Source organism: Saccopteryx bilineata, chromosome X (genome assembly GCF_036850765.1).
Source record: "Saccopteryx bilineata isolate mSacBil1 chromosome X, mSacBil1_pri_phased_curated, whole genome shotgun sequence".
NCBI classification, from domain to species: Eukaryota; Metazoa; Chordata; class Mammalia; order Chiroptera; family Emballonuridae; genus Saccopteryx; species Saccopteryx bilineata.
Genome location: NC_089502.1, coordinates 15,758,220 through 15,784,701, shown reverse-complemented (window position 1 = coordinate 15,784,701; position 26,482 = coordinate 15,758,220). Strand labels below are relative to the sequence as shown.

Here is a 26,482-nt window from a genome sequence, read left to right as displayed (position 1 = left end):
TTTTAAAGACTTTATTCATTTTAGAGAAGGAAGAGAGAGAGAGAGAGAAAAGGTGGGGAGGAGCAGGAAGCATCACCTCCCATATGTGCTTTGGCCAAGCAAACCCAGGGTTTTGAACTGGCAACCTTAGCATTCCAGATCAACACAATATCCACTAAGCCACCACAGGTCAGGCTGAAAGTGCTTTTCACATGCTACTACCATATTTCCCCATGTATAAGACTCACATTTTTTAAAAAAATTTGGGGTCTAAAAACTGGGTGCATCTTATACAGTGGTTGTAGAAGTATGGCATTTCAAATGCTATATAGATGGAACTGAGGACAAGGAAATATATGAAGGCAGTGATTCGTCATCCAACACAGTTGAGGACAAGCTAATGGATGGGAGTTTTAACAGTAATGAGGAGTTGTATGAATTTTATGATGATAAAACTTGAGTTTAATAATGTTATATAATACATTTTTTAAATTTCGGGCCCCCAAATTAAGGTGTGTCTTATATATGGGATCATCTAATGCATGGGGTAATACGGTAATTCTTGTACTTGTTTCTTACTTCAACTGCCACTTCCTTCCTCACCAGCATGGAGACTCCAAGGAGTGGGTGAGTTGGCAGTGAGTGGTTACTGGCCAACAGCCTTTCCCTAGGCATATATGTTAGGGTTCAGGCAGGCAGAGCATTGCAATATGACCATTCTCTAGTTTCTGAAAGGCTCATCCTGGAAAGGGAGCTAAGGCTGAGAAAAGGATTTAACATGGAGCTAAAAAGTCCACCTTGTCCTGTTCCAACTCTCCCAGCTTATTTATACTTCTAGGGAGCATGCATAGTCTGGAAGAAGATGCTCTTACACCCTCCAGTTAGAAAGTTCTTTGTTATGCTACTAATTAAGTTATGCAGTCTTGGCTAAACTACTTCCCCTCTCTGAGACTTAGTTGTTTTTTGTTGTTGTTTTTCCTTAGGAAAAAAAATGGATTCATCACTACCCCTGCTGCTAAAGAAGAACTTGATGATTTCTTAGCTCCTTCATCTCTATTTTGCAGGAATGGCATGTGGTCTCTCTGGGTTTGGAGCATATTAAGTCAAAACAGCCTTCATCAAAGCAACAGATGGTTCCCACAAAATAAAGGGATCCCCCTAGACTCCTTCATCTCATGGGACCTAAAAGCTGGCGGAGGAAGAGTTCAGGCCCAGGAGTTAGAAGTCAATTCTGGTTGCATGATGTGGACCTCGGCTGACTCAGTAAAACCTCAAAGCTTCAGGGCTAAAAGGCACTTCCAAAATACTCAAGCCCAGTGGCTGTCAGCCTTCAGAATAAACATTCCCAGATGGCACTCATAAGAGGGACCCACTGCCACTCGTGTGTTTGGGGCAATTCACTGTCAATTGGAACTTCATTCATCCCTCTTCCTCCTACTCTAGAAAGCAAATCATAACTGTCGAGTTATCATCAGTGCTTGTGTGTATGTGCACAATGGCTGGTCATTGCAGCATTGCTTGTAATAGAGAAAAACCAAAAGCAACCTAAACGTCCAGCATCAGGATATTAACTTATTTAAGTTATGGGGAAGCCATAGTATGAAATGCTATGCAGAGATATTTTTAATGCAGTAGTCATGAATATGTGGCTATAGAAAGTTATTCAAGCCCTGGCTAGTTGGCTCAGTAAATAGAGTGTCGACCTGGCATATGGATGTCCTAGGTTCATTCCCTGTCAGGGCACACAAGAAAAGTGACCATCTGCTTCTCTCCCCTCCCTCTCTCCTTCTCTCCCTCTTCCCCTCCCATAGCCAGTGTCTTGATTGGTTTGAGCTTCAGCCTTGGGCACTGAGGTTTGCTCAGTTGGTTCAAACACATCAGCCTCAGATGCTAAAAATAGCTTGGTTGATCTGAGCATCAGCCGTAGACAGGGGTTGCTGGGTGGAACCCGGTCAGGGTGTGTATGCAGGAGTCTGTCTCATTATTTCCCCTCCTCTCACTTAAGAAACAAAAAGAAAGAAGAAAGGAAAGGAAAGGAAAGGAAAGGAAAGGAAAGGAAAGGAAAGGAAAGGAAAGGAAAGGAAAGGAAAGGAAAGGAAAAGAAAGGAAAGGAAGGAGAGAGAGAAGAGAGAAAGAGAGGAAAGAAAGTTTTCCAAGACATATAATTAAGTGAAAAGACCCAAGCTGTGGAACAATATGTGTGATATAGTATATGTTAAACACATACACAACAATCTATTTTTACAGGTAGGTACATATGCATGGAATGTATGTACTGTGTCTTAGAGTTCTCCAGAGAAATAGAACCAATAGAATATGTAGATATAGAGACAGAGGTGGAGATATATATAAATATGTAGATTTATTATGAGGAATTGGCTCTCGCTGTCATGAAGACTCAGAAGTCCCACAATCGGCCATCTGCAAGCTGGAAATGCAAGAGAACTGGTGATATAATTCTAGTTCCAGTCTGAAAGCCAGAGAACCAGGGGAGCTGAGGGTTTACGTCTCAGTCTGAGAGCAGGAAATGATTGATGTCCAGCTCCAGCAAGCAGGCAGGAAGGGAACAAACTGTGTCTGCCTCTGCCTTTTGTTCTGAATAGGTCTTCAGCAGACTGGCTGATGCCTACCCAAATTGGGAAGGAGGGTTTACTTTACTGAGTCCACCAGTTCAAATGCCATTCTCATACTGAAACATCCTCACAGACACATTCAGAAATAAATAATGTTGAATCTGGGTGCCCTGTCTCCCTGTCAAGTTGACATATAAAATTAATCCATAGACAAAAGGTTAGGTTTCCCAAAGCCATAACAGAGATTGCCTTAAGAAAACAACCGGAATGAGAAATGAGCGTCAAAGAGTTCTTCCAAAATACCGGAATAGTTTGGATTTTCCCAGTGTAAATTTATTCATCGATGTATTTTCTCATTAAAATTTCCATTTAATGATAATGTATAGGAAATAAGACACAAACAGATTAATGGCTTCCAGGGGTCAGGAATGGAAAGGGGGTGAAGATGGGTGTGAATCTGAAGGAGTAACTCCAGGGAGTTCTTTTATGGTGGTCTTTATGCAAAACCTGCATGTGATAAAATCACATAGAACTATACATACAAACATGCACATGTAAAATGAGTGCATGGAAAAACTCATGAACTCTGAAGAAGGAACACAGTCCAGCTAATGGTATTGCACCCAAGTTATTTCACTGGATTTGCTATTGTGCTACAGTTATGTAGGATGTTAGTATTGAGGACAGCTGCATGAAGGGTACACGGGCCCTCTCTGTACTCTTTTTGCAATTTCTTGTGAATCTATATTTATTTAAAAAGAATCACTTAAGAAAGAGGAGGCTCAAAGAACTTTGTAGACTTTTTGAGGTAGTGGAAATGTTTCCTGAATATGGTGGTGTTTACATGAGTGTACACATTTGTTAAAATTCTTTGAACTGTACACATAAAAGGGTGAATTTTGATGTATGTAAATTTGCCTTAAGAAATCCATTTTTAATCACTCTAGCATCAACTTTATTATAAACTACAATCCTAGAGAGCAGAGGTGGCATCCTCCAGGATCTAGATGTATGTGCCTATCAGTAAGAGAAAACTACCTTCATGTTTGTAGGGTCACAATAAACCCAATTTTTATTTTATTTTTTTTTCCATTTTTCTGAAGCTGGAAACAGGGAGAGACAGTCAGACAGACTCCCGCATGCGCCCGACCAGGATCCACCTGGCACGCCCACCAGGGGCGACGCTCTGCCCACCAGGGGGCAATGCTCTGCCCATCCTGGGCGTCGCCATGTTGTGACCAGAGCCACTCTAGCACCTGAGGCAGAGGCCACAGAGCCATCCCCAGCGCCCGGGCCATCCTTGCTCCAATGGAGCCTTGGCTGCGGGAGGGGAAGAGAGAGACAGAGAGGAAAGCGTGGCGGAGGGGTGGAGAAGCAAATGGGCACTTCTCCTGTGTGCCCTGGCCAGGAATCGAACCCGGGTCCTCCACACGCTAGGCCAACGCTCTACCGCTGAGCCAACCGGCCAGGGCCATAAACCCAATTTTTAAAAAACCACACATCAGACGACAAAAGAGTAAGAATGATACTATTATAGGAAGATCTTCTCTAATTTAACACAAGAAAATCATTTACATACATACTCTTGCATTTTGTGGTTAAAAAAATTGCTCTCAACACCCTTAAAAATTGCCAGCGATGACTGTGCTGGGGTCCCTGTCAGATGATCAAACCTCTGCAGAGATGTAGAGTCCCTCACTTAATACTACAGCCTATACCATTGTTGGGAGAACTGTAATTGAAAATTCTATATTAGGCTACTAATAAGCTGTGTGGCCTTAGTCAATTATTTCCCCTCTCTGGGCCTTGGTTTCCTGAAAAGGAAATAGACTAGCTGACCTTTCAGATCCCTTCTAGCTATAACATTGAGTCATTAAAAACCTTAATTTAACACCTTGTAATTATTGAAATGATTCTGCTTTCTGGAGTCACCCAGAACTTGTCCCTGTGTGACAGGAACAGCAAGAAACACATTAGAAATCTGCTCCCCTGTGCTCTCCAGATTGTGCTATAAGCACATGAAAAAGCATTATGGAGAAGAGCTGGGATGGCAGGATTTGCAGTCAGGTAACCAGGAGACTGACTCTGTACTCTGCCACTTCCCAGAGCTTCAGTGTTCTATCTTCAAAAAGCACTAATAATACCAATCTTGCCTGACTGGTGTTGACGCAGTAGATAGAACATCGACCTGGGATACTGAGGTCCCAGATTCTAAAGCCTGAGTTCAGTAGCTCGAGCTCAGGCTCATCCAGCTTGAGAGCAGGTTTATGAGCTTGAGCAGGGGGTCACTGGCTTGAGTGTAAGATCATCAACAGGATCCCTGGTCACTGACTTGAGCCCAAGGTCACTGGCTTGAGCAAGGGGCCACTGGCTCAGCTGGAGCCCCCTGGTCATGTGAGAAGCAATCAGTGAACAACTAGAGTGATGGAACTACAAGTTGATGCTTCTCATCTCTCTCCCTTTCTGTCTGTCTCTTTTAAAAGAAAGAAAGGAAAGAAAGAAAGAGAGAAAGAAAGAAAGAAAGGAGAGAGAAAGGAAAGAAAGGAAAGAAAGAAAGAAAGAAAGAAAGAAAGAAAGAAAGAAAGAAAGAAAGGAGGGAGGGAGAGAGAGGAAAGAAAGAAAGGAAGAAAGGAAGAAAGAAAGAAAGAGAAAGAAAGGAGAGAGAAAGGAAAGAAGGAAAGAAAGAAAGAAGAAAGAAAGAAAGAAAGAAAGAGAAAGAAAGAAAGAAAGAAAGAGAAAGAAAGGAGAAAGGAAAGAAAGAAAAGAAAGAAAGAAAGAAAGAAAGAAAGAAAGGAAGGAAGGAGGGAGGGAGGAAGAGGGAGGAAAGAAAGAAAGAAAGGAAGAAAGAAAGAAAGAAAGAAAGAGAAAGAAAGGGAAAGAAAGAAAAAGAAAGAAAGAAAGGAGAGAGAAAGGAAAGAAAGAAAGAAAGAAGAAAGAAAGAAAGAAAGAAAGAAAGAGAAAGAAAGAAAGAAAGGAGAGAGAAAGGAAAGAAAGAAGAAAGAAAGAAAGAAAGAAAGGAAGGAAGGAAGAAAGGAAGAAAGAAAGAAAGAAAGAGAAAGAGAAAGAAAGAAAAAGAAAGAAAGAAAGGAGAGAGAAAGGAAAGAAAGAAAGAAAGAAAGAAGAAAGAAAGAAAGAAAGAAAGAAAGAGAAAGAAAGAAAGAAAGAAAGGAGAGAGAAAGGAAAGAAAGAAAGAAAGAAAGAAGAAAGAAAAAGAGAAAGAAAGAAAAAGAAAGAAAGGAGAGAGAAAGGAAAGAAAGAAAGAAAGAAGAAAGAAAGAAAGAAAGAAAGAAAGAAAGAAAGAAAGAGAAAGAAAGAAAGAGAAAGAAAGAAAGAAAGAAAAAGAAAGAAAGAAAGAAAGAAAGAAAGAAAGAAAGAAAGAAAGAAAGAAAGAAAGAAAGAAAGAAAGAAAATAACAATCTCTTGCAGGGGTTGAGAGGAGTAAATGAAGTAATAATGTGTGTAAATTGGGATGTGTGGTTGGCAGAACAATGTCCCCCATCCAAAGATGTTCACATCCTAATTCTCAGAACCTGGGAAAGTGTCATGTTATGTAGCAGGGGACTATTATAGTTGCTAATCAGCTAACTTAAAACAGGGAGATATAAGCATTATCCCAGATGATGTGAATGGACCCAATATAATCACAAGGGTCCTTATAAGCAAAACAGGGAGACAGGAGAGTCAGATTCAAAGTGATGGAACACGAGAAAGATTTGATAGGTCATTGCTGGCTTTGAAGATGGAAAGCTGTCATAAGCCAAGGAATATGGCTACCTCAAGAAACCAGAAAAACCTCTAGAAGGAACAAAGTCCTGCTGACATCTTGGTTTTGGCCCAATGAGACCCATTATGGACTTCTGATCTCCACAACTGTAAAAGGATGCATTTGTATTGTTTTAAACCACTAAGTTTGTGGCTTATCTGTGGTTTCATTGTCCCTTGTTTCAGTTACCCACTATCAACTGAAGTCTGAAAATATTAAATGAAAATTTCCAGAAATAAACAATTTATAAGTTTTAAATCATGTGCCATTCTGAATAGTATGATGAAATCTCAGACAGTCTTGCTCTGTTCTTCCCAGGATGTAAATCATCCCTTTGTCCAAAGTCTCCACACTATAGACACTCCCCTGCCTGTTAGTCAGTAGTTAGCAGAGTTATCAGATCAGCTGTGGTGATACCACAGTGCTTATGTTCAAGTAACCCTTATTTTACTTGATGGTCCCAAAACACAATAGCGATGTTGTAATTTACCATATTTCCCCATGTATAAGATGCTCCCATGTATAAGATGCACCTTAATTTGAGGGCTTAAAATTTGGGAGAAAAAAAAAAGTATTGCATAAAGTAATTGAACTCAAGTTTTATTCATCATAAAATTCATACAACTCCTCATCACTGTCAAAGCTTTCATTCATTAGCTTGTCCTCATCTCTGTCTGATAACAAATCACTGTCTTCAACAATGAGCACAAAAACAAGCGTAAAAAAGCAGGAAATTCAAGTAAAAAAAATTTACAACCACTGTATAAGACGCACCTAGTTTTTAGACCCCACATTTTTTGAAAAAAGGTGTGTCTTATACATGGGGAAATGCGGTAGATTTGTCAAAGAGAAGCTGTAATGTGCTTCTTTTAAGTGAAAAGGTAGGGACGCATAGGGGGAAAAATACACAAAATACACACATACACACACACTATGGTACTATCTGCATCCACTAAGGATTTTGGAAAGTATCTCCTGGGATAAGGGGAGACTACAGTACTTTGTTACAGAGGCAATAGCCAACTGGCATAGGATGACTATGACACCCTCCTAACTGGTCTCCCAGCACCGACTCTTGCCCCCTCCCATCTGTTCCTCACAATAGAGCCAAAATGATGTTTCCAACACCCTCATCTAACCAAGCAACATCCTGTAATACAACTGTTCTCCCTCATCTTCAAATGTGCCCCAGGGCCTTTGAACCTGATGATCTCGGTTTAAAAGGTGCTATGGTTCCCTGGGCAACACTTACTCAGCTTTCATAAGTTGGATCAAAGATGCAAATGCTATTTCCTCAGGGCAGCCTGCTCTGATCCCCAGTCTGGGTCAGGTTCTGTGGCTAAGTACTCTCATAACACCCTGCACTGCTCTGTAGCATTTGTAGGTTTTCAAATAAATACATGTATTTCTCTGCTGTGGGGTATATTGCTTGTCTTTTCTCAGTAGGCTGTAAGTTTCCTAAGGACAGGGACAGAGTCTGTCTTACTTCACCTAGCCCAGTGGCTGGCACAGGAAGCACTTGGTAAATGGCAGCTATTATCACTGCTTTATTTTTTTTAATTTTTTTACAGAGACAGAGAGAGAGAGAGAGAGTGAAGGATAGGCAGGGACAGACAGACAGGAACGGAGAGATGAGAAGCATCAATCATTAGTTTTTCGTTGCACATTGTGACACCTTAGTTGTTCATTGATTGCTTTCTCATATGTGCCTTGACCATGGGCCTTCAGCAGACCAAATAACCCCTTGCTTGAGCCAAGCTGGTGAATGTTTGCTCAAACCAGATGAGCCCATGCTCAAGCTGGCGACCTCAGGGTCTCGAACCTGGGTCTTCCGCATCCTAGTCTGATGCTCTATCCACTGCGCCACCGCCTGGTCAGGCATCACTGCTTTATTTTTGAATTTTCTCCATTCTGGTCATCCCCCCTAAAAAAAACCTCTCTAGCTTATAGTCCTCTTTAAAAAGTAATACCTCCAGTCCTGACCAGATAACTCAGTTGGTTACTAGAGCATTGTCCCGAACTGCAGAAGTTCCTGGTTTGATTCCCTGTCAGGTCACATACAAGAACAGATCAATGTTCCTCTCTCTCTCTCTCTCTCAAATCAATACAGTAAACATTAAAAAAAAAATGGTACCCCTGCCTTGATGTAGTCCTCCAAGGATGGCGAGAGCAGCACAAAGTAGAAGCTAAGTATGCTATCACTCTATCACTGCTTTTCTATTAATACAGCTAAAGGCTATTTTCCTTCGTCACTAACTGTATCACACTCACAAATCCAGCTGAGCTTGAGATCGTTATAACTACATACCTGCCAGCTTCAGGTTTTGTTTCTATGAGAACATCTGTCAAACTATCTTTCCCTGTCCTGTTTGTGTATGGTTGCTCTTTGTATCCTAAATGTGGACCTTTCCCCTCATCCCTGTGTAGTTCCAACATCTGGTGTTGGGGCCCTTGTTCTAATCTGTCTAAATCTTCCTGAGCCCCAATTCAGTATATTAACCAACCCCCCCAGGCCTTGTGTCATCTGCACACCTGAGCAATGTGTCCCTGTGCCTGCCTCCAAGTCCTGGATAACAATGTGGAACAGAGCAGGGCTAATAATAAAAGGACCCTGGAAATGCTCCCAGAGACCTGTGTGGGCCTGACACCCATTGCACGATGTTGAGTCAGCAACAGAAGCTGTACCGAGGTCAAATTCTGGCTTTACCACTATTGTGGCTGTGAAATTGGGAATGATTAGTTTCCTAGGGCCACTGTATCAAAGTAGCACAAACTGAGTGGCTTAAAACAGAAATTTAGGCCCTGGCCGGTTGGCTCAGTGGTAGAGCGTTGGCCTGGCATGCAGGAGCCCCGGGTTTGATTCCTGGCCAGGGCACACAGGAGAAGCGCCCATCTGCTTCTCCACCCCTCCCCCTCTCCTTCCTCTCTATCTCTCTCTTCCCTTCCCACAGCCAAGGCTCCATTGGAGCAAAGTTGGCCCTGGCGCTGAGGATGGCTCTGTGGCCTCTGCCTCAGGCGCTAGAATGGCTCTGGTTGCAACAGAGTGATGCCCCAGATGAGAAGAGCATCGCCCCCTGGTGGGCATGCCGGGTGGATCCCAGTCAGGTGCATGCGGGAGTCTGTCTGCCTCCCCGTTTTCAACTTCAGAAAAATACAAAAAACAAAAAAACCCACAAACAAACAAACAAACAAAACAGAAAATTATTCTCTCACAGTTCTGGAGGCTGTAAGTCCAAAACCAAGATGTGGGTAGTGTCACACCCTCTCTGAAGGCTGGGATCCTTCTTTGCCTCTCCTAGCTCTACCTGCCTCACAATGTTTTCTGGCCTACGGCAGCATCACTCTAATCTCTGCCAGATGGCCTTCTCGATGTGTCTCTGTGAGTCCTCTTCTTATAAGAATATCAGTCATTGGCCCTGGCCGGTTCGCTCAGCGGTAGAGCGTAGGCCTGGCGTGCGGGGGGCCCGGGTTCGATTCCCAGCGAGGGCACACAGGAGAAGTGCCCATTTGCTTCTCCACCCATCCCCTCCTTCCTCTCTGTCTCTCTCTTCCCCTCCCGCAGCCAAGGCTCCATTGGAACAAAGATGGCCCAGGCACTGGGGATGGCTCCTTGGCCTCTGCCCCAGGCGCTAGAGTGGCTCTGGTTGCAACAGAGCGACGCCCCCAGAGGGGCAGAGCATCGCCCCCTGGTGGGCAGAGCGTTGCCCCTGGTGGGCATGCCCAGTGGATCCCGGTCGGCGCATGCGGGAGTCTGTCTGACTGTCTCTCCCCGTTTCCAACTTCAGAAAAATACAAAAAAAAAAAAAAAGAATATCAGTCATTGAATTTAGGGCCCAACTTGGTCAGTATGAGCTCATCTTAACGAATTATACCTGCAAAGACCACATTCTGAAGTTCTGGGAGACATGAATTCTGGGGGGACACTAACAAATCCACTACAAATAGTAACATTTTCTTATAGGAACTTCGTGAGAACCCAGGAAGATAATGTAGGGCAGGGCTTCTCAAACAGTAGTGTGCATACAACCACCTGGGGATTTCATTAACATGCAGATTTGAGCCAGCCAGCCTGGGTTGTGTCTGCATTTCTCACGAGCTCCCAGGTGATGCCTAACCTGCTCCTCTGTGCTTTGAATAACAAGGATGCAGGTGAAAGAAAGTGCTTTGAAAACAGATGTCCGGTAGGCTTATTCCATTTCTTTTGTATTGAGTTTTTCTCACGGTCCTGTTGCTCACTCACCTGGCTCATGCAAAGTACAGTAGAAAACATGTTTGAGTTTGGGTTCCCTTCAACGCAGCCCTGGAGACAAGAACTTGGATTTAGATCATTTATTGGGAGGGTGGTCATGTGATGCACACGTATAGAAGTAGGGAAAGGGAGAGAATCCAGTGAAGGTGTTCAATAGCAGGTAGCCCTGGGGCAGCTAGGGCTCCATCCTTTGGGAGACTGGCTGAGATGCTGTGGGGACACGCCTCAGACTTGTCCTGCTGGATTGCTGGGATAGGTTGGGGGCATTAGGGCATTTCTCCACTAATTTGCGTTCCCCAACAGTTGAAGGCTGCCCAGAAGTCAGGTTCCTGTGTTCGCCTGGGCAAGTTCCCCAGTGCTGGACAAAGCCCTGTCTCGACTGAGAAGCTACAGGCACTGGAGGTCAGAAACATGGGCCTGCTGGAAAGGGCCTTCTCCTGCAGCCGCAGGTGACCTCAACTAGGCTGAGATGGGGGAGGGAGGAAGATCGTCCTCACCTGCTGCAGAAGCCTTCCAGGTTTGCATGTCATTGGTATTTCTACCATTCTATTTTGAGCACATGAGCTACTCAAGTGAGCTCTCACTTGCAGTTATAATTAAGACTGTCCTCCAGCCCTGGAGGACACCTTGCCCACAGGGGTGTCACTGGAGTATCTGTCAATAGCTTGTCCAAATCTACATGTGTCCTACGCCCCTCCACCTGCCTTCACATTGGTGAAATAATTTACACTGTTGGATGCATGATGGGGAGAAGTCACACTAGAGTAATGGAACTATGCATCAAGGTCACCTTAGGGAGAAGATTCTCTCCTCTCTCACAGTCTCAACCTTCACATAATTCAATCGATCCATACTCTTGACATTCAACATCATGTATCATCCACATCAAAATCCTATGAGGTAGTTGCTATGATCATCCCTATTTTATATATAGTGAGGGTTTGAAAAGCTGTCATTTGGCCAAGGTCACTCACAAAGTGGCAAAAGTAGGATCCAAATATAGTTTATCTAGAACCATCTGTTGGTATTTTCTGGGATAGATGGGTTTTTCTTAGAAAATTGGTAAATAAACATATTCAATCTTTAATGAGCAAAAGATACCATGAAGAAATTTAATTAATTAATTAATTCAACATCATTAGTTTAAATTTTTTCATCATAGAATTTCCTCAACCAGTGTTTTTCCCCCCAATATATAAAATATAAGATTGTATTCTCACACACATATCAGGAACACATTTACTCACAAAATAAGAGAGATCCTCTATTCTGCTATGTTTAGGGCCATTTTTCCTCTCTTTCCTGGCAGCAAATTCCCCAAAGAGAGGGGATGGTGGATATTCCTGCACATGGTGTGGACAGGGCTAGAGGTGTGTTCACAGAGGTTTTCAACCCTTACGTCTGAATAAGCCATCCCTTAAAAACTGAGCCCATACAGCTCTTGTAGATGTGGAGAAAGAAAGTAGAGAGAGAGAGAAATGTGAACTTTCCTGGCCCTGGCTGTTTGGCTCAGTGGTAGGGCCTTGGCGTGTGGATGTTTTGGGTTCAATACCAAGTCAGGGCACACAGGAGAAGTGCCCACCTGCTTCTCCACCTCTCCCCCTCTCATTTATCCTCTCTCTTTCTCTCTTTTTCTCTCTTCCTGTCTCTCTCTTCCCTTCCTACAGCCATGGCTCAATTGGAGTGAGTTGGCCCTGTGCACTGATGATGGCTCCATGGCCACTGCCTCAGGTGCTAAAAAATGGCTCTGGTTGCAGTGAAGAAAGGGCCCCAGATGGGCAGAGCATCACCCCCTAATGGGCTTGGTGAGTGGATCCTGGACGGGGCACATGCAGGATTCTGTCTCTGCCTCTGCTTCTCTCACTTAAAAAAAATAGTGAGCTTTTCTGCATTTCTTCAACTCTGGCCTCTTTCCTTTTTTGCACATATATCACTCACTGTAGAGAATATAGAAAAGACACCAGGCTCTGCCTTGAAAGCACAGACAGTCCAGTAGGAGAGACAAGCAGAATACACTGGAAACAACTCATGTACAACTCAAGAGAGCTGAGGAATAGTGTGAGAGTGCATGGCACATGGCTCTGACTCAAGGTGCTGAAGGGCTCAGGAAGGGAGAGATGGGTATGGACTGAGAGAAAAGTAGGTACAGTGAAAAAGAGCACTGAGATGAGAGTTCAGAAGACCTGGGCTCTGGACCACTTCATTGCTCAACCCTCTGTGTCACCCTGTGTGTTCAATTCTTTTACAGACCCACCCTCAACTGGCTTGCAGTATAGCAGGGGATATGAGGCCAAAACTTCTACAATTGGATACAATTTCCCATGATGGAGAAACATTCATTCACCCAACATCTCCTGAGCACCAGCTAAGAGCCAGGCACTGGAAGGCAAAGGTCAAACAGGTATGCTGAAACAGCTGCAGGTCCTCAAACTCACATGGCTACTCTTGCTTTTATACTTTTGCTCATTCTCCCCATTTTGTCCATCTGAAAAAACTATTGATCCTTCAAATGCCTGGGCAGGTATCATCTCCTTTGTGAAGATGTCTATCTTAGTCAGTGCCCTTATTACTCTGGACTGAAATGATATCTGCCCCTCGTACTCATCTCTCTAACTCAACGGTAAGCTCCCTGACGACAGGAACCAAAACTTATCTTTGTACTTAGTAGTGGCACCAGACTCAGTCCAGAGCAGTGGCTCCTTCAGTAAATGTTTGTCAAATCACACAGAATCAAATCAAACTGAGAATAGGATCTTTGAGTCTATCAGACTTCCATTTGAGTCACAGTCACCCTTGGTAAAGAGTGAGCTTGGAAACATGACCCACTTGTGGGCTTTGCTGACTGTGTGACCAAGAGGCTCTGAGAGACATTTTACCAAATGGCACATTGGAGAAGAAACTTAAAATGGAGAACAGTGCTCTGCCGCCACTCCCTTCTCAGGCTCCAGTTGATAGCCCAAACTCCAGAGGGGGCCCATTCAAAAATCTGAACCAGGCATAGTTAGTCTGGCAGCTACAAATGTGACTGGGTTGGAGTGGTCCATTGTCTTAGTTCAGGCTCCTCTTACAAAAATGCCACAGACCAGACAACATTTATTTTTCACATTTCTGGATCTGGGAAGTCCAAGATCAAAGTGCTGGCAGTTCAGGCCTTCTCATTGTATCCTCACATGTCAGTGATCAGAGGGAGACAGACGAGAAACAAACTCTCTCCAGTTTCTTCTTATAAAGGCAGTTATCCCATCATGAGGGCTCTATCCTCCTGACCTACTCACCTCCCAAAGGCCCTGCCTGCTAATGTTATCACATTGAAGACTATGGTTTTAACAAATGTATTCCAAGGGGACACAAACACGCAGTCATAGCATCCATCATGTTGCACAGAGGTAATATCATGCACCCCAAATTGTGCAATGCATCAGCCTGGCACCACAGATAAATAGAAAGATAAGGATGACCAGCCCCTGGTGGAGTGGCTCTCAGCTTCCACTGTCTGTCTCCCTTATACTCAGCCCCTGCTATGGGCAGAGGGAAAGGCAGAAAATATAATAATAGAAACTTCATAAACAGAATAGAAAACATAATCTACACACTTGCAGAGGCTGAAAAATAAATGTAACATCCCAGAACACAGGTACCCTTTGTTGGTTAAGGGAGAAGTCTGGGCTAATGAGGGAAACAGAGTGGACCCAGCCTTTGACCAGCCAGTCACTTGTAAATTAGCACAGAGGACCCAGGGGAGAGTCTGTGGCAACTCAGTGCCAGCCAGTCATTTCCACCACTGCAACAGAGACAGCTGGGCACAGTGCAACCCAGTCCTATGTTCACTTTTATGTGCTGTCTTACAAATTAGGCAAATGTAACCCTTGCCAATAAAAGGAGCCATAAACACCACAGGTCAGCCAACTGTATACTTCTAGGGACCAGTTGGGGTCAGTTCAGCTAGGATGAGGTGGTAGAGCATAGAAGAGAGCTCTGGTGGAGGGCTGGAAGCAAAGACTACTCCTTAGTGAGATAGCATGACTCTGTGGCCAGGGCCTGAGGCCAGAGGCCAGTGCAAGGATAGGAAGGGAGTTCCAGATGAGGCCCCTTGCACACACTGTTACTACCCAATTTTTCCAATGCAGGAAGGCCAGATCTGCATTAAAGCCTGTTACAAGGATAGCAGAAGGTGAAAGAAGTGGCAGAAACCTGGAACAAACTTTGCAAGTGCCTTGGCTTGATAATTAGTACGATGTCCGTGCCTACTGATGCGCCATAGTTCAGGCCCCCACCATCAGCCCATGGATAGGGTTCAGGTTCAATCTGAAATGGAGTCTGGGGTCAGCCTCAGTCTGTGGCTAGCAGCCCAGCACAGTTCACTAGGCCTGATGCAGCCTGGGACCACATGCTTGGCTTCATTAACACCAAACTCTGACCAACCCCAGGCACAGTCTCCAGGAACAACTTCATTTGAAATACTGTAAGATGTCAGTAAACAACACACTAATGTACTCCACAGATGAGCGAAAACCAGACCGTTCAGCATTAGCCAGGACTGAGATTAAGTCTCTAGAGGGCCTAGGAGGTTAGAAGTATGGTGAAGGAATAACCAAGTGAAATCCAACCTGGACAGGGTCCAGTTAACTTCATGTGCACACTGCCAGATTCTCCCACAGTTATCAGGAGGCAAGAGAGCTGTGAAGAGCAGCTGGGCTAAGGGAGACAGAGGGGAAGGATATGGTAGGGGCTTGGGGTGAGTGGCCCTACCCCAGTCATTTGGGAGTGAGTCTGTAGAGACAGCATATGTACCAGGAAGCAGACTCCTGTCCACGTGGGCCGGGAGAAATTCCAAGGAAGTCTAGCAGGACTGAGGAATTCCAAAGGGAGCAGAGCTTTAGGGACACTGAACAGGAAGGGCATTATGGAAAAGTCATGCTTGGGGCACTTTTGAATCAGAAGTACCAAGATCTCTGGTGCCACCTGTCCCTTGGGGAGTTTCACAGCAAGCCTAGACCCTAGGAAAAACTCGACTCAGCAGAAGATAGCAGTGATAAAGTCTCTGGATTCAGAAAGACCTGGGTCCCACCCCTAGCCCTGTTCTAAACTTGTAGACAAGTTATCTAACTCCCTACAGCCTCAGTTTTCCTCATCTGCAAAATGGGATGATATTTGACACTCCTTGTATAGTGCCTTGAGGACAAAATAAGAATACTTTTACAGTCGTCCCTTGCAATAGCGCAGTTCACTTTTCGTGGTCTCACTGTATCACGGGTTTTTAAATTCTATATATCTAATTTTGTATCGTGGATTTTTTGCTATTAACACAGGATTTTGCAATATATAGGTATTTTTATATATTTATTATTTTAATTATTTTTGTGATAAAATAAGCAAAACAAGTGTGGGAAAGGTTTATAAGAGCGTGGAGAGGGTTTATAAAGCCTTAAAATATATATAAATAATAAAACAAATATAAGGTCGCTACTTCACAGATTTTCATCTACCATGGGGGATTCTGGAACCTAACCCCCATGATAGATGAGGTACCACTGTAAGGCAGTAAGCACAGTTCTTAGCACACAGTGTCAGCCAAGAAGAGGAGGAGGAAACCAAAGTGCATTGCTGAAGCCCTCACCGTAGTGTCATTCCACACCCTTTCCCTTTAGATTATACCCACTGTGGGGCTCCAGACTAAACCAGTCTCTCCTCAGCCTGAAAATAACTGATCTTTCCAAATACTGCTCTCTGCCAAGCCTCAGTTGCTGAAAGAACTGCCACTGCCACATTAATGGCCAGTCATGGTTGAATGTCTTGTTTCACTCCTGCCATTGATGGAAACTGTCATACCTTTAGCTAGAACTAAAATTTTGAACTTTAAGCTTTTCCTTCAAAGATTTATAAAACAAGTTCCAGTGTGTCATTTATGAGTAACAGACACTATTTAAATGTATAAGCATGTTAACTAAGACTGTAGATCCTATCTAAGAGAAGACCACTTTCTTGCATTCTAACCCTAGACATGAAGTAATCCCTAATTTAACCCTAACATTAGTCCCAACCTGAGCCCTTGCCCCCCCCCCAGTCTGCCTGCTTCATATAGAGTGTGAAAGGCTCAGGTCAAACCCATCTCCAATGTAGGAAAACCACCTAAAGACATCTCAGGGGACTGACATTGGTTTATTGGTTCCTTCTCTCTCTATGATGAACCCTCACTGAATCTGAAGTTGCACAGAATAATCTCCCCCAAAGAATGACAGAGCTTTGGAACCTGCCCTGTGGGTACTTGCAAGCTTAAGCTGGCAGTGACAACAGCTATGAATCCAAAAGCAACGCATGAATGGATATAATGTTCCTCCTGTTAGATCAACTCTCAAGGACTTGAAAGGACATTATGCTATGGTCAGTATGAGTCTGTGACAGGTGTCTAAGCTGAAGTAGTTGCGTAGAATACACTGCTGCTCTCTCATAGGTCCAAGAAGTCTTTTGCTTTCCTTGGTGCACTCAGGTTATGCCAACCTCCAGCAAAAGAGACAGCGATAGGCCTGCTGGTAAGATTCACCTCCTGGGAACTTAGCCCCAGCTCTCCAGCAAAGAGAATGGCCTCCATCTGGGATATTTCTTACCATGAGCATAACACTAGGAAGTGCTCTGTCAAATTTTCCTGGCCTGCCCCACTTTCCTGCATCCAGGTCCTTGGTCAGACCATGTGTCCAGAGTTCTGGGTCAGAACATCTGTTCCCATAAGTAAGATGATTGGAAAGAAAATGTGGAACAGCTGCCTCCAGTCAGCCTTTGTCACCTCAGCCATTCCAACATCCCCCTCAACACCCAAGTCTTCTCTAGACAGCTGTAACCCTCTAAGTTCTTGCTCATAGCTTTTAAAAATGGGTTCTTATTGTCTAGCTATTTCCAAGTAAATCTTGGCTCCCTATATGTTGCCTAAGGAGTTGTGTATCCCTACCAGTCTGGGAGCTCTCGTGGACAGAGCTTACCCTTTCTTCCTACTTGTGCTCCTGGAAATGGTGCTCCTGCCCCCAATGGAAACTCTTTGAGTGCTTATCACATGTCAGGCTCTGAGCTAGAATATCTCAATGAACAAAACAAAGTTCCTCCTCTGAAGAAGACAGCATGTTGGTGGAAGGCAAAGGGGATTACTGGGAGAGGAACACTGAAGACACTTGTTCAACAAGCAGATATTAGGCACCCACTCTGTTCCAGGCTTTAGACTAGGTCCTGGAGCACAATAACAAAGCAGACCTGGTACTTGACCAAGAGGAGCCACCAGCCAGGCCAACATTGTAGCCACCCTTCCGGAGGAAATGTTTTTTCTCAGGATCTGATTAGAGATGGCTCTATTGGCCCTGGTCAGCTGCCTACTACCCACTGACCCATCCCTTTACCCTTTTCCCCATCACAAGCAGCACAGGTTGGCTGAGAACTCACAGAGAGCTGTTCAACCATACAGCTCTAAGAAATAAGACTAGTGTTCCTTTGATGGTAAATGAATGGAGAAGGTGGTTTCCAGGTTTGCCTAAGAGCAGAAGGCACAGACCAGAAAGAAAAGCAGTAGCAGCTTTCCTTTGGGGACTATTTTAAATATCTCTACCACATGCACTGATCGTCTGACCGGTGGGTGAGTCAAAGCCCACAGCCCCCACCCAACAACCTCCACAGCCTGCCAACTCCAAACAGACACTCCAGCAAAGCAAGGAGTCCAGGTCCTACTGTGGAGCTTAAAGAGGCCCAGGCAGATTGTCTAGCCTTGAGTTCAGCTGGAAGGGGAAAAACACTTGCCTTGGGAGCAAACCAGTGAGAACAGGTCCCAGGCAGGATGGCAGGGTAAAGTCCCAGGAGGCTGCAGGGATGGTTTCATGGGCCCAAAGATATACTGCTCAGATCTCTCTTAGAGAGAACCAGCTACAAAAAAACTGATCTCACTAACAGCTCCAGCGGCTACACTTTTAGATCTTTGGTGGTGTTCACATCAAGGCCATGTTTCCCCCAAGTTGCTCCCAACCAATGACTAAGTCTGGTAGGGATACCAGTCTCAGCCATTCCTGTGGCATGAGACTCCTCCAACAGGCAAACCTTGCTCAAGGATTTTCCATCAATCTGACCAGGCCTTTATCAGAACTGTGCTGCAGTCTAACACTCTTTCTTCTCAAGCCTCCTTCCTTTCCCATCTCCTTTTTCAGGTGTCAGTCCTGCACTGTGGTGGGAAGGTTCTCCCTGCTTATTCCTGCTTCCATGCCTGTATCTTTTATGTTTTTCCTCAAATAAATCACTTGCACATTTAATCCCATCTTGATGCCTGCTTCTCAGAGGACACACACTGCCAGAAGTCAGGAATCCTGTCAGCCAGAACAAGTAGCTCTATATGCTCCCTGCAGCCCAAATGGTTCAGTACCCACTAGAAAGAGAGCACTGTTTTCTGAGGTTGAGGGGAAGGAGCTGACATGGCCTCCTTTCTGATGACTTAGGAGGCCCAGCTTCACAATGCTCCCATACTGCTGAGGAAAACTTGCACCAACTCTCTCCCTCATCTCAGGGGTCTCCAGTTTCCTCAAGTAAGAGTCTTGGAAAATTCTCCCTCTATACATCAAAATATTTATTCATTTTAATTGAAAAAATAAATCCAGATATACCTCACTTTAGCCAAGAGCTATGTCCTTGTGAAGTTGAGAACAAGTTAAATTTTGGTAAACCAGATTCTATTGTACATGCTTCAGGCAGTTCACAATTTAAAACAACAACAACAAAAAACTCCAAAACACAACTTGCAGTCTGTCAAAAGTCAGCATGCCACATATCTGAGTTGACAGTAAAGCTGATTAGGAAGGGTACCCTTTGACCTGCCCCATGGCATTGCTCCAAGGTGGGTATACTGTGAAGAAGTTGGACAAACAGTGATTGCAGCTAGTCCCTGCCCTTGGGGAACTCTGAGCCCATTGAGGTGACAGATAAGATCCAATTTGAAAACAATAGACCACAAAGGATGAATTTGAGTAATATCCATGTAATTATACCATTACTATTTCTCCAGTTCTGAGAAGTAGGCATGGAGGACATCAGAGTAATGGCAGCATGAGAGATAATCCTGATCTCTCCCCATGAAATTCAATAAATTGAACAACTGTAATGCAGCAAAGGAACACCAGCTGGGCTCGCAGGCATGCCTGAAAGATCTACACACCAAATGGACTAAAGGTGGACAGTTGAAGGGGAGGGGGGCTGAAGATAAAATGCACTTGTGGTGGGTTCCAGATAGGAGATTAATGTGGAGTAACTGGGTTTGTTTGTTTGTTTTTTTTTTTGTTTTCTGCCAGGCTAAGGGGAAGAGAGAAGGTTAAGCTAACTGAGTTTTGTCTGCAAGGATATGGAGAGGGAAGCCCGGAGTGCCTGGGCCTCTTTCTGTGAGGAGGAGCGAAGAGATTGAGGGGCAGAGGGGGAGATAGTAAACCAAAGTGGCAGCAGAACAGGGATCACTGCTAGTTGTTCCCGCAGTCTTCCCACAGCCCACACTTGGCACACAGACAGAGAAAATCAAAGTGCAGCCCCCAAGCCTCCTAGATCCCACCTCCCTCACCCCCCAGGTATGAAGAGTGGCAGAGACAGACCCCACAACTAACTCACCAAAGCCACTCTCTCCCCTGAAGAAAAGAAGTACTCTGCATCTTCTCCCTTGGTCTGTTGAGACATGGGGAAGAGTACCCAGAAGCCTGATATTGCCATTGTTAAAGCCATGAAGCCATAAAGACCTCACCCACCAACAGAACTGCAGTCCCAACTACATCATTGCAACAGCAACATCTCAGGGGAGGACAGCCCAGGAATTTCATAGAACTAAAACTTGTAATACAGTGATACCTACTGGAAGAAAAAAGTAATCTCTCAAAACAGACGTTTATTTTTTTTCCTTCTTTTCCTCTTTTGAATTTTATTTTCTTTAATTTTTATATTTTGTATTTTTATTTTTGTGGGTTATTTCATCTTTTGTTTAAAATATTTGTTTTCTATGATTTTACCTTTTTATTTGTCATTATTATTTTAATTTTTATATTTTATTATACTTTTTAATTTTTATTTTTTATGTTCTTAGTTTTTTTGCTGTTGTTAGAGTTCTTAACAATACCACTCTAAAATTACATCAAGGAAGAAGAAATCAGATACCATGGCTACACAGACAGAAACATAATTTAGAACAAAAATGAAAAACTCCAAAAAAATGTTTCAATCACATGGAAACCTTGGAGTTAAACAATAAAAAATTCAAAACTGAAGTTCTGAAAATACTCAATGAGATGAAAGGAAACACCAACAGGCAACTTAATGAGCTCAGTAAACAAAACAAACACCTCACCAAGGAGATTGAAACTTTAAAAAAAGAGATGAAGTACTTGATATATAAATTGAAGACTGAGGTAGCAAGTTTAGCTAATAGAACAAGCCAGATAGAGGAAAGAATCAGTGATGTAGAAGACAGGCACCTAGAGATGCTACAGAGAGAAGAGGAGTGATACTTGTAAATTAAAAAAACAGAAAGCTCTACAAGAATTGTCTGACTCCAACAGAAAGAACATTATAAGAATAATGGGTATATCAGAAGAAGAGAGGGAGAAGGGAATGGAGACCTATTCAAACAAATAATTGATGAGAACTTCCCAAGCTGATGGAAAGGGTTACAGGTTCAAATCCAAGAAGCAAACAGAATGGCAAGTTACTGCAACCCAAACAGACCTACTCCAAGGCATATCTTAATAAAATTGTCAAAAATCAGTAACAAAGAAAGAATCTTCAAGGCAGATAAGAAAAAGGAAAACATAACATATAAAGGAAGGCCCATTAAGTTAACAATGAACTTCTCAGCATAAATTCTACAAGCCAGAAAAGAGTGGAACCAAATATTCAAAGTACTGAAAGAGAGAAATTACCAGCCAAGAATACTACAGCCATCAAAGTTAACCTTCAGATATGAAGGAGAAATAAAAACTTTTACAAACATACAGAAGTTGAAGGAATTTATCACCAGAAAACCCCCACTGCAGGAAATACTGAAAGGGGTTCTTTGGCCAGACACAAAGAACAAAACAAAAACTACAAGTAAAAGTTCCAACAAAGTCACAATAAAAACAAGGAAAATCTGTGACAACAATAACATAAAAGGGGAGAGGATAAAGATCTGCAGTAACAAAGGAGGATGAAGTACAGAAGCACTCATAAGACAAAGGACTCTTGTACATATGAATATTTTTCTCTTAAGAACCTAATGGTAAGCACCCACGAAAGAGTCACTGCTGAAACAAACAGCTTAAAAAAAAAAACAGGGGAAAGAAGTATAAAATGCCAACAAACAGAAACAACTGACAGAAACACAAAAAAGAATAACTAAATGAGACACAGAGCTACCAGAAAACAAAATATAAAATGGCTACAGGAAATCATCAAGTGTCAATAATTACCCTAAATGTAAATGGCTAAACTCACCAATAAAGAGATACAGAGTAGCAGACTGGATCAAAAAGCAAAACCTAACCATATGCTGCCTTCAGTGACATATCTAAGATGCAAGGAAAAAGTAGACTCAAAATAAAAGGTTGAAAAAAGATACCTCAAGTAAATAATATTCAAAGAAAAGCAGGTGTAGCCACACTCATATCTGACAATGCTGACTTCAAGACAACAAAGGTAACCAGAGACAAAGATGGATATTTCATAATGGTAAAGGGAACATTATATCAAGAAGACATATACTTCTTAATATATATGCACTAAACAAGGGAGCACCAAAATATATAAGACATCTACTAACTGGTCTAAAAAGAAAAACAGAAAAAAACATAATCATACTTGGAGATTTCAACACACCATTGATGGCTTTAGATAGATCGTTCAAACAGAAAATAAAAGAAGAAACATTGCCCTTAAATAACACACTACACAAAATGGACACAATAGACATTTACAGGACATTTTATATAAAAACATCAGATTATACATTGTTCTCCACTGTGCATGGAACATTCTCAAGGATAGACCATATATCGGGCCACAAAACTAACATCAACAAATTCAGGAAGATTGAAACTATACCAAGCATATTTCTGACCATAAGGCTTTGAAATTAGAATTCAACTACAAAAAAAAGATGTAAAGAAACCAAAAACAATGAGGAAATTAAACAACATACTTCTAAAAAATGACTAGTCAAAGAAGAAATAAAAGCAGAAATCAAAAGATATATACAGACAAATGAAAGTGACATGACATATCAAAATTTATGTGATATAACAAAAGCAGTAATAAGAGAGCTTATCTCATTATAGGCTCATATCAAGAAACAAGAGAGATTCCAAGTAAACAACCTAATATCAGACTTTGAAGAACTAGAAAAAGAACAAAGGCTACCTAAAGTCAGCAGAAGAAAGGAAATAGTAAAAATTAGAGCAAAACTAAATGAAATAGAGAACAAAAAATAGATAGAAAAATTAGTACAGTGAATAGCTGGTTCTTTGAAAAGATCAATAAAATCGACAAACCACTGGCTAGACTTACTAGGGGCAAAAGAGAAAGGACTCATATAAACAAAATCTAAAATGAAAGAGGAGAAATTACCACAGCCATCACACATATACAAAGGATCATAATAGAATACTATGAAAGATTATATGATACCAAATTTAACAACCTAGAAGAAATGGATAAATCCTAGAACTATACAATCTTCCTAAACTGAGTCACAAATAAGTGGAAAACCTAAGTAGACCTCTAAGCACAGAGGAAATAGAAATAACTATCAAAACCTCCCCCAAAACAGAAGTCTAGGACCAGATGCTACACTGGTGAATTCTACCAAACATTCAAAGAAGATTTGGTACCTATCCTTCTCAAAGTCTCCCAAAAAATAGAAGAAGAAACAATACTCCCTAACACATTTTATGAGGCCAATATAACCCTGATACAGAAACCTGGCAAGTACAACAAAGAAAAAGAAAACTACAGATTAATATCTCTAATAAATACAGATGCAAAAATCATAAACAAAATACTAGCAAACCCAATGCAACAACACATTAAGGCCCTGGCTGGTTGGCTCAGCAGTAGAGCGTTGGCTCGGTGTGTGGAAGTCCCGGGTTTGATTCCCAGCCAGGGCACACAGAAGAAGCAACTATCTGCTTCTCCACCCTCCCCCTCTCCTTCCTCTCTGTCTCTCTCTTCCCCTCCCACAGCCAAGGCTCCACTGGAGCAAAGTTGGCCCGGGCACTGAGGATGGCTCCATGGCCTCTGCCTCAGGCACTAGAATGGCTCCCATTGCAATGAAGCAAGGGCCCAGATAGGAAGATCATCGCCACCTAGTGGGCTTGCCAGGTGGAACTTGGTGGGTGCACGTGGGAGTCTGAGAAAAAAACAAAAACCAAAAAAACCCATATATAATAAATACACATACACACACACACACATCATTATCAAGTGGGATTCCAGGAACAGAAGGATGGTTCAACATATGTAAATTGTTCAACGTAATATATCACATCAACAAAAACTAAGAACAAAATCATATGATCATATAATTAGGAAAGACATCGCATAGGATATAACAGCCTTTTATGCTTAACACGCTCAATAAAATCAGAATAGAAGAAAAGTACCTCAACATAATGCAGTCCACAAATAACAAATCATCAGCTAATATCATACTCAATGGTGAAAAAATGAAGGCTTTTCCTCTAAAATCAGGAACAAGAAAAAGAAATAAAAGGCATTCATATCAGGAAAGAAGTAAAGGTATCATTTTTTGTAGTTGACATGATCTTGTATATAGAAAACCCCAAAGACTCCACCAAAAATCTATTAGAAACAATAAACAGATAAAGTAAAGTCTCACGATACGCAATCAATATAGAAAAGTTTATTGCTTTCCTACATGCCAATGATGAAACTTCGGAAAATGAACTTAAAAAAACTATCCTTTTTACAATTGCAACAAAAAAATAATAAAATACCAAGGAACAAACTTAACAAAGGATGTGAAGGACCTATACACTGGAAACTACAAAGCATTATTGAAAGAAGTTTTAAAAAACACTATGAAATTGAAAAATATTCCATGTTCATGAATTAGAAGAATCAACATAGTTAAAATGGCCATTTTATCCCAAAGCAATATAAAAATTTAATGCAATCCCCATCAAAAATCTCAATGTCATTATTTAAATAAATAGAACAAAAAATCACCAGGTTTGTATGGAACCATAAAAATCATGAATAACCAAAGCAATCCTAAGAAAAAAGAATGAAGCCAGAGGTATCACGCTACCTTACTACAAGTCATACTATAGAACCATGATAATCAAAAGAGCATGGTATTGGCAGAAAAACAGGCACACATACCAATAGAACAGAATCGAGAGTCAAGAAATAAAACTACATATATATGGACAGATCATCTTTGACAAAGGAGCCAAAAACACACAATTGAGAAAAGAAACCCTCTTCAATAAAGTCCTGGGAAAATTGGGAAACCATGTGCAAAAGAATGAAACTTGACTAGTTTGTACCCTTGCACAAAAATTAATTCAAAATGGATCAAAGACCTAAATATAAAATCTGAAACAATAAATTGCATGGAAGAAAACATAGGTATTAAACTCATGGACCTTGACTGTAGAAAACACTATGAATTTGACCCCAAAGGCAAGAGAAGTAAAGGCAAAAATACATGAATGGGACTATATCAAACAAACAAACAAACAAAAAAACTTCTGCACAGCAGAAGAAACTGACAACAAAACAAATAGGCAGCCAATTAAAGGGGAGATGATATTTGCGAACAACAGCTGTAATAAGGGGTTAATATCCAAAATATATAAAGAACTCACAAAGTTCAACAACAAATAAGCAAACAATCCACTTTAAAATTAGAGAGATGACCTGAACAGATACTTCTCCCAAGAAGACATACAAATGGTTAACAGATATATGAAAAGATGTTCATCCTTACTAGCTATTCGAGAAATACAAGTCAAAACTACAATGAAATACCACCTTACACCTGTTAGATTAGCTATTATCAACAAGACAGGTGATAACAAGTGTTGGAGAGGCTGTGGAGAAAAAGGAACCCTCATTCACTGCTGGTGGGAATGTAAAGTAGTACAACCATTATGGAAGAAAGTATGGTGGTTCCTCAAAAAATTAAGAATAGAATTACCATATGACCCAGCAAGCCCTCTACTGGGTATCCACCAAAAAACCCTCAAAAACACTGGTACATAAAGACACATGCAGCCCCATGTTCAATCGCAGCATTATTCACAATGGTCAAGACATGGAAACAACCAAAGTGTCCAATAGCGAGTTAGATAAAAAAGAATTGGTACTTATATACAATGGATATTACTCAGCTATAAAAAAATGATGACATATTGCCATTTACGACAACATGAATAAAACTTGAGAACATTATACTAAGTGAAATAAGTAAATCAATAAAAGGTAAAGATTATATGGTTTCTCTTTAGAGATGGAAAATAAAACTGAGACTCACAGACATAGATAACAGTAAAGTGGTTACCAGGGGGAAGAGAACATGGGGGATGGAGGGAGAGGAAGAAAGTAAAGAGGGACAAATATACAGTGACGGAAAATGATTTGACTTTGGGTGATGGATATACAACATAATCAACAGTTCAAATGCTATAGAAACATTTACCTGAAGCCTATGTACTCTTATTGATCAGTGTTACCCTCTTCGATTTAATTTTCTAATTTTTTTTTTTTTTTTTTTTTTTTTTTTTTAGCGAGAGAGATAGAAAGAGAGAGGGACAGAGAGGGACAGACACGCAGAAAGGGAGAGAAATGAGAAGCATCAATTCTTCATTGTGGCCCCTTAGTCTCCTTAGTTGTTCATTGATTGCTTTCTCATATGTGCCTTGACCA

General features: G+C 42.0%; 1 protein-coding gene and 1 pseudogene across 2 annotated transcripts in view; one reads left to right on the top strand and one right to left on the bottom strand.

The window, feature by feature from the left end:
• APLN (apelin) overlaps positions 1 to 26,482 on the bottom strand; it is a 134,081-nt gene that overhangs the window by 64,291 nt on the left and 43,308 nt on the right. The gene's annotated exons all lie outside the window — the stretch shown is intronic.
• The window catches only part of LOC136317383 (mitotic checkpoint protein BUB3-like), a 96,511-nt pseudogene that overhangs the window by 55,245 nt on the left and 14,784 nt on the right, over positions 1 to 26,482 (top strand).